The sequence below is a fragment of the Protobothrops mucrosquamatus genome, unplaced genomic scaffold (genome assembly GCF_001527695.2).
Source record: "Protobothrops mucrosquamatus isolate PMUCROS unplaced genomic scaffold, P.Mucros_1.0 scaffold4964, whole genome shotgun sequence".
In the NCBI taxonomy this organism is placed as follows: domain Eukaryota; kingdom Metazoa; phylum Chordata; class Lepidosauria; order Squamata; family Viperidae; genus Protobothrops; species Protobothrops mucrosquamatus.
The window spans coordinates 25,754-35,190 of record NW_015390847.1 but is presented as its reverse complement, the minus strand read 5'-3'; positions in this window follow the sequence as shown (position 1 = coordinate 35,190).

Here is a 9,437-nt window from a genome sequence, read left to right as displayed (position 1 = left end):
TTTAAGCATTTGTAAACAGGGAGGAATGAAACAGCTGTGAAGGAGGAAGTTTTTTCAGTCTGTATACATGCAATTTTAAAAGATAGTGAAGGGACAAGTAAGCTCCTAAATCCCATTCTTGTATGATCCTGATTTACAACATTTTTGCTAAGAACTGGCACTTACTACTGGTTTTCTGCAAAAACACCCTAGAGTGAACAATGGGCTCACTTAACAACCATGGGTTAACTTAACCATGGTGATTTGCTTAACAACCACTGCTAAAAGGCATAAAATCAGGTTGGTATATACATGTACATAATAATCCACTTTACGACTGTCATGACATACAATTATAATGAGCAGGTTCCATTATAGTCATAAATTGAGAACTACTATATATAAATATTTGGGCACCCCATTACTGCACCTTGCTTTATTCCTGCAGCANTTTTGGGCAGCAGGAGAGTCCAATTTTTTCAACCAGGATCAATTCCTGTACCCATCAGATCTCTGTGCCAATCCTCACAGCTAACTAGCAGAGGTAGCTAGCAGGATCTGCATGGTGAAGAGGAAGAGAGGAGAACTGTGTCTGATGCTACAGGACAAATCACTTCATGCTTTTCATCTGTTGCTGCATTTGAACTTGGTTTTAGTATTATTCTGAATAATGAAATGCAGGTTCACAAACAGCCCATCTATCCACTGATAGTTTGGATCTCTTTTAATGAACTGTATAAAACCAGAAAATATAGATATTAAAACTCATTTCTTCTCCACCCCCACCCATGCTAAAGACAGTGATCGATAGATATTTTCTCAGTAGCTGGTGATTTCCAGAAAAACAGCCAAGGGAATCTATTAATTGCTTGCATTGTGTCTTCACCAGGATAGGAATCAATGAAATCATCAAATTTTATGTTTATGTAATGTTCTGGCAGTTGATGACTAATGGATAGCATTTAAGTAATCCGCACAAGTAGAAGGAAGGAAGGAAGGAAGGAAGGAAGGAAGGAAGGAAGGAAGGAAGGAAGGAAGGAAGGAAGGAAGGAAGGAAGGAAGGAAGGATCTCTTAGTATTTTCAATGAAGGATCTTTGAACAAAATGTATTTTAATAAAAAAATTAGGAAAATCAAATTTCCTTCTAGTTTTGCTTCTATATCTGTAGATCCTAAAGCTGTGCAACACAAGCAAATCATTCTCCCTTGAAAGTTGGAAACAGCCTCATCAGGTGGGAGACTTAATATAGCAAGACTTTTTCAGTTTGCCTATGTGCATGTGTGTATCTGGATGAACATGCACAGCCAATTCTCTCTACTGACAGTCCCAATAGGTTCTGTAAACAAAGTACTTGGAGATGAAGATTTTATAACCTGGAGGTAAAATAATCTTAGAATATTAGTACCAAACACAACTTCCTTGACACTACATTCAAAATAAGATGCCAGTGAAGAGACCAACAAGCTGAACTAAAACTATTTTTTTAAATATTTTTTGCTAGGGTGGCGCATTGGTTGGAACGCAGTATTGCAGGCTAACTCTGCCACAGCCAGGAAGTTTGATCCTGACTGGCTCAAGGCTTCAACTTTCTGAAGTCAATAAAATGAGGACCCAGATTGTTGGAGGCAATAAGTTGACATTGTAACCTACTCAGAGATTGCTACAAAGCACTATAAAGCCCAGGTTTAAGGCAACATGACTTCTTATCAGGTCCAGAATGGGATGGGAGCATGGCAAAGTGGCTACAGGATGTCCTTGCTTAACAACCATTTTAGTGACTGACTGAAATTATGACAGCACTGAAAACAAGTTAACAAATTATGACCATTGCAGCAGGTACATGATTAAGATTCAGGTGCGTCATCACCATCATGCACCATTTGTGACCTTCCAATCTGGCTTCTAACAAGTAAAGTCAATGGGGAAACTGGCAGAAGGGGTTGTAACTCATGGTCATGTGATGTCTCAATGACCATGGGCAACTCACTTAATGATGCAACTGGGATTGCCAAAATGGCCATCGCTAAGCATCACATATTTCACTTAATGACCACTTGCTTGGCTAGTCCAATTTAGGATTCTTAAGCAAGGACTACCTGTATGTGAATATGGTGATATCCATTTTACATTTGACATCAAATCATTTGGTATAGTATAGTTACTGTCTCTATTTTGATCCCTATCCTGTCTTCCTTACCTCTTCATCCACTGACTGCCAATCATGTAACTTTCTTCCAAGATACCGTAATAATTGAAAAAGACATTTTGTTGCATCTTGAGAGTGCAGTTGGATAGTTTCAGAATAAGGAGGAGAATACTATTGTACTATCTCATTCCAAGGCTGTGGACAAGGTCACTGCCACATGGGGGAGGGCAGCAGAGAAAAGAGTGTTGCCAGGGACTATTTGTACCATATTTGGTTAGGTGCTGAGATGTTTGTTAAAAAGTTCAGGGTCAAAAGACAGCATAAAATACTTACAGTAGAAAGTAGTGTAGTCAAGGGCTTATGCAGAGTTCGTATAAACAAGATCCAATGCAACTAGCAAAACACCGTTAGATATAGCCAGTCAGGTGTGGTTAATCAATTATATTATTAGGCAGCAAATGTTACATTAACGTTGCCAGAGATCTTTGTTGCAAAAATCTCAGTTTCATTAAATGGTAGCAAAGAGATAAAAAAAAAACCCTAAATTTTTACCACTGTCTAGTGTCATCTAGATTTTTGCTCCCTATACACCTATACCAGGGGTAGGAATTCTGGGAGTTGAAGTCCACAAGTCATAAAAAGAGCCAAGGTTGCCTACTCCTGATCTATACTATATATTGAAAAAAATAAGAAATAATGTAATTTCCCTGCTTTTAAATACTTGCAGACATTTTTTTTTTCAAACCAAGCAGTTACATTAAAACCAGTGATGTGATAAACTGTTTATAAGAATTCAAATTGTACTGGTGTTGCTTTTTGGGATGTTGCCTGATGGTAATACATCCAGCCGACTGTGTGCACGTCCCCTTGACAGAAAAAAAGATGCAGAAAATCTGTACAACTTGTTTCCATTCCAGTGGCTTTTCACTTTTGCCTGGTGCCCAAATACATGGCTAAGGCATATGCCACTGTGTAGAGGCCATTTTAATAATTTCCTTGGGATGGTGTCAGTACAAGGCAAGCTATTTGTGTACATTTACTTATCACAAAACTGGGACAGTTTTCTGCAAGCCATGTCAACTTTTCCAGGGCTGCAGCTGAATCTCACTTTTCAAGAAGCTCTTGCTGATTTTTCCTTCGCCAATCAGGCAACATGTCTACCTACCTATCAAGCTGCAATGTTATGCAAACCCATCCCTCTTATTCTATTATACCATGGGTTCTCATAATGTGAAACTCTTGCTTAGGGGTGCCTTAGGAAGGGAGCTAAATAGGTCACAGGTAAAATGCACAGGCAGAACCTACAATTATGACTGAACTCAGCCAGTGTAGTTTTTCAACAAGCCCGGACTAGCAAAATTGTGCCTTAATACATGTAAACTGAATAATCATTTTTTTTCCTCCAGCTCTGCTCATATTGGACCCAAAGAATGGCACCTTATGTCTATTCTGTAGTTGAAGGGAAAAAGATATTCCAGAAGGGTGGATTTGATATAGAAACCTATGTTACATTCCTGATTGCTTAACAACTGCAAACTGTAATATCTTTCTGTAGAGAAAATAGATTAGAGAGTAAACAGCTTAACCCTTTCAATATCATTTATCCATTCCAAACAGCCTGTTTCAAATTTCTTTTACCATTTGAACATAGGCATGTTTTGACCAGCACATACAGCTTCGTTTCTTCCTTCCAATTTCAAGGAGTGGAAAATGGGTTTTTCTGGCATAAATAATGCACTGGGCTGTTTTGTTGAATGGGTGTGTGCTTGCAACCAACATGACTAAGACTAAAGAGAGGAAATAGTGCCTCAGATATTTCCATTTGCTTTTTAAAAAAAAAATGGGAAAGCTGATTCTTCAGGACAAGTTTAGACTCTGACTGCAGGATGTAATTTCTAGTAGGCTAGTGTGTGTGTGTGTGTGTGTGTTTATGATAATGATCTGCATTGTGTTGCCTTCTAGTTACTCCATAATTTTAAACCAGTTCCAGTTTGCTATTTCCTTAAAGCAATGTTTCTCAGACCTGGGTAAATTATCCAAAATTGGGTAAAAGTGGTTTTTCTTTGGGTAGAGACACATGAACTCCATTAATGGTTTTGCAGAGCAATGACTGAACTTAGGTCAAGCAGTCAGTGCAAAATATTATCTGAAGAAAAAAAAGGACTGTTTGTAGCCTTTCTGGTTAACAATTCAGGATCAATATCCTATGGTAGCTGCGGATGCTGTGATGCACCTCTTTTTCCAAGCACCTAAATGTGTGAAGTAAGATTCTCCACTCTTGCCTTCATAAAGAGCACAAAAAGAAATTATTTGCTGAACCCTTAAAAATGGTTTTCAGTAAAGAGGGAGAAGATCTGGGAAACACTGCTTTAAAGTTTTTAAATATTTGCTTCACAGATTTGCTCCAAGAGAATGAACCACAGATATATTCAGGCCCAATGGTAGGAGAAAAGGCCAGAAGCTGTGAAGCTTTTATGTTAAGCCGTCTAAAGTTAACTTGTTTTGCTTGTTTCTAAAGCAACCAACAGATCAAATTCCTTCAGAAAAGAAGAAGAGGGCCAAGGGAGATTGCTGCTATCAAAAAATATGCTAACAAAAGTCAGCAAGCAATCATGATACAAGCTGTTGGCTACTCAGCAGTGCCCTTGAAAAGAGAGGGAGCTTGCTTTTTTTTTTTGTTGCAAATCCGCACTCCCTTTTGAAAATGACATGCATGTGGGAGAAGGCTATCGAAACCTGTAAGCCTGAACACATTCCTATTGCTTCCTTTGTAATTTTAAAAAGGCCAATATTTTCCTATATGCTAAAGAGATAGGAGACAAAATGTTCAGCAAATGATGCTCCATTGCTTTGGTAACCAATCTTAGAGTCTCATATTTGCAAAACTAATTTCAGCAGAAGGAGTCTGAATAATGCAATAGTGCTATTGCCTGATTATACTTCAGGCAACTAAAATATCCTTGTCAGAATATTTGTGGCTGCATCACTATGTACTGTACACCTGAAGATTTTATTATATAAACTACTGCAAGCTATTCAGAATTGTGGGGGGGTCTAGTAATTTAATAAATATAGCAATAACTAGAGATCTAACCAAGCAGGGTACCTGAATAGGAGTAAGTCATCCTGCAAGTAATTGAGTCATATTCTGGACTATTGCAGTTTCCAGATTAATGATACATACACTCTTTTTTTTAATAAGAGACAGTAATGTGTATGGATGTCTTCTGTTGCCAGGACCTGCCAAGTACAGTGAATGGAGTGGCAAATCAATACAGGAAATAATTGAAGTTGCTTTCCCTCATGACAGTTTAGGATATTGATCAGATATCTGAACAAAGGAGGACAGGGACAATGGGAAAGAAAGGCAAGGGGGTGGGGGAGGACACATTAAGTGTTTAACTTCTTTAGCATCTGCAACAAAAATTGCATGAAAAACATTTCACATTTTTTTAAATATTCTTGTCTAGTTTTGTTTTGTTTTTTGTTTTTTTTTCCTTTGAATTTTGTATTTTAAGCCTTTGGAATAAAATCAAATTTTTGCAACAAAAAAAAAAATTACATGAAAAACTGCCACCACCATTACCCGGGCATCACTATCCGGGCACCACTACTTAGCTCTATATGTATATGAAATTACTTTTTCTACCATCAGAAAGAGTGGTTTTCCCATGGCAGGAATGTGCTAGAATCAGTTAGGAAGCAAAAGCCTTCAGTCTGTAACCGATTAAAGTCTTGTCAATTTCAAGCAGAAGGAACTGACCCTGAGGGTTCTAATCAACTATTTAAGGTCAGGGAATTGAGCTTGTTAATTTGCACTTAGCACTTACTGGGGAAGTAGTGCTGCTCAGGGAGAGATAGTTTGTAGCTAGTTAAAATATTTGATTTTAATAAACTCTTCTAGAACCTTAGAGCATGTCCAAATTAATCATAAATATTTAGTTATAGTATATATGGAATTCATTTACTGTACTGACTGACAGGATTACAAAACCTTGCTCCTGGGTGCATACTTCTTTAAAGTTTATTTTTTTAAGAAATGCACCATTTGAAAACAGAACATAGAGCTGAATAATTCCAATGTGCTTTACTGAAATGAGACAGTACCCGGGAATGGCAACTTAAACATCTCTTTTACTTTAAATGACCAAGGAGCTTCACAAGCTCAACTTTTGAAAATATTCCAGTATCATTATCATAGTATTATACATAAGAAATCAAGCAGCGACTAAATCTGAAAGACAGTGTTTTGATTAGGAATGCTTCTTTTTATGATTAAGCTGAAATGTTAATATATATACATTTATTTAATTGGGCATCTGTTTCTCTCAGTGAAGAAAGAATACCATATGTTCTCTTTCTCCAAGATGATGATGATGATGATCATCATTATCATTATCATTATCATCATCATCATCATCATCATCATCATCATCATCATCATCATCATCATCATCATCATCAAGTTGGAAGGGACCTTGGAGGTCATCTAGTCCAACTCCTGCTCAGGCAGGAAACTCTATACCATTTCAGACAAATGGCTGTCCAGTCTCTTCTTAAAAACTTCCAGTGTTGGAGCATTCACCGCTTCTGGAGGCAGGTTGTTCCACTGGTTAATTGTTCTAACAGTCAGGAAGTTTCTCCTTAGTTCTAGGTTGCTTCTCTCCTTGATTAGTTTCCATCCGTTGCTTCTTGTCCTGCCTTCAGGTGCTTTGGAGAATAGCTTGACTCCCTCTTCTTTGTGGCAGCCCCTGAGATATTGGAACACTGCTATCATGTCTCCTCTCGTCCTTCTCTTCTCCCAATTCCAGCAACCGTTCCTTATATGTTTTAATCTCCAGTCCCCTAATCACCTTTGTTGCTCTTCTCTGTACTCTTTCTAGAGTCTCAATATCTTTTTTACATCATGGTGACCAAAACTGGATGCAGTATTCCAAGTGTGGCCTTCCAAGTGTGGCCATTGTAAAGTGGTATTAATACTTCACATAATCTTGATTCTATCCCTGTTAATGCAGCCTAGCACTGTGTTGGCTTTTTTGGCAGCTGCAGCACACTGCTGGCTGATATCTAAGGATTATCCACTAGTACTCCAAGATCCCTCTCACAGTTGCTACTATTGAGCAAGGTACCACCTATACTATACCTGTACATTTGGTTTTTCTTGCCTAAATGTAGAACCTTACTTTTTTCACCATTGAATTTCATTTTGTTAGATAGCGCCCAGTGTTCAAGTCTGTCCAGATCCTCCTGTATCTTAAGCCTTCTGGAGTGTTGGCTATTCCTGCCAGCTTGGTGTCATCTGCAAATTTGATGAGTTCCCCATCTATCCCCTCGTCCAAATCGTTGATGAAGATGTTGAAGAACACGGGGCCCAGAACAGAGACCTGGGGCACACCACTACACACTTCCCTCCATGTAGATGCGGTTCCATTGAGGACCATACGCTGAGTCTGGCCGGTCAGCCAGCTATGGATCCATCTGGCGGTGAAGCTGTCTAACCCACATTTTTCTATCTTATCAAGTAGTAGGTTGTGATCTACTTTATTAAATGCCTTACTGAAGTCCAAGTAAATTATATCCACAGCATTCCTCTGGTCCACTAATTTTGTCACTTGGACAAAGAATGCAATAAGATTTATCTGGCATGATCCGTTTTTGACAAACCCATGTTGGCTTTTAGTAATGACTTTGTTTGCCTCTAGGTATTCGCTGATTCATTGATTTGTTGTTTGATTATGAACATAGTTACATTTTTAATTCACTTTTAAGAGGCTGCAGTAAAATGGTATTTTAGGTTGGAGTATATGATGAGTTACACTAGTACTATTCCAGTGAGATTAACAATAAGTAGACAAAATCTGTTCCTTCTTGTCTCTCTTATTGATATAGTACTTAGCACAACTTCAGTCAATAACCATAATTTAAATACAATTCTTTATGTTTTGGCATATTTATTTTCTAATTATTTAGCAGATAGTGGAAAGTGTGAAAATGGTATGAAAACAAACCACTTTATGTAAGAGGTCACTTGTAAAACAGCAGATTTTCTGCTTCTTTAACAGCATTTTACAAATAAAAGATTGCTTTTGGCAAAGAATCTCCCAAGTCTCTTTGCTGTCAGCTTTGTAAATCAGACGAACTGCACTCTGAGCTTCTGCTAAGCTGGTGGAGATTAGTGGAGCTCAACATTCACTTCCCAGTTTTTAGATGATAACAATCCATTTAGATGAGCTGCCAAACTTGCCTCTATGTGTATCCTGCAAATATGCAGTAGGTTTTCCCTTCAGGGTATTTGCACAATTCAGATAGCAATCTCTGGAACTTTGGCATGACAGGCCATTGCCAATTTTGTTCCTTGGCAATATTTGAGGGAAATTCCTTTCCCCTCCTTTTGCTCATCACTGTAGTATAAGGTCTAAAATTACAGATAGTTCTCCATGTATAATGGAGCTTACCCATTATGATCATAAGTTATGGTGGACATTAAAACAAGCACCTATGTCAGGGGTGTCAAACTGCCCGGCCTTTGGGCCGAATGCATCGTAGCAAAACTGCGCCCACCCCATTGCCGGCAATGGCAAAAAAGTTGTGATACGTCGTGACACATCACGTGACGTTGCGAGTTTGACACCCCTGATCTATGTGATCACCTTGCTTGATGACCAAAATCCTTAGTCTTGTTAAGTGACTGTATAGATTAAACAGATCACAGGATGCCTCAGGGGGTTGGGGGCTATGTGCAGACCCAGGCCCGCACTGTAGCACCTTCCCAGCTCACATGTGGCCTGCCCCAGGCCTCCCCCACACTGAGGTACCCTGTACTCTGCCTCCCGCAATGTTGGGTCCCACACGTTTGGGCCTCCTTCCCCCTTCATGCCTTGGACCACTTACCTCCTTCAAAGATTGCATTCATGAAAGAGAAGCAGCTGATCTGCCATAAAGCCTTCCTATACGGAAGCCATGTGGTATTGTCCTGGAAGTGGCCACAATTCTCGTGATCTGAGAATTGCAGCCTCTCCTAAAATGGTGCCCACTTCTGGGATGGTACCATGTGGCCTCCATATAGGAAGATTGCATGACAGATCTGCCAGTTCTTTCCAAAGGTGATCTTCCGAAAAGGTAAGTGAAATGAGGCATGATGAGGGAGATGGATGGTGAGGGTGGAGATGCGGTGGGAAGCAGGGCCAAGGCCTGGGGGAACCCAACTGGATGGGAGGTAGGCCCAAGGTACCCAGAAGATAGGATGGGGGGAATTGGGGGGATGAAGGGAAGTTGGGGGAACGCTGCAGCAGTCCTACAATCAGTCATAAAA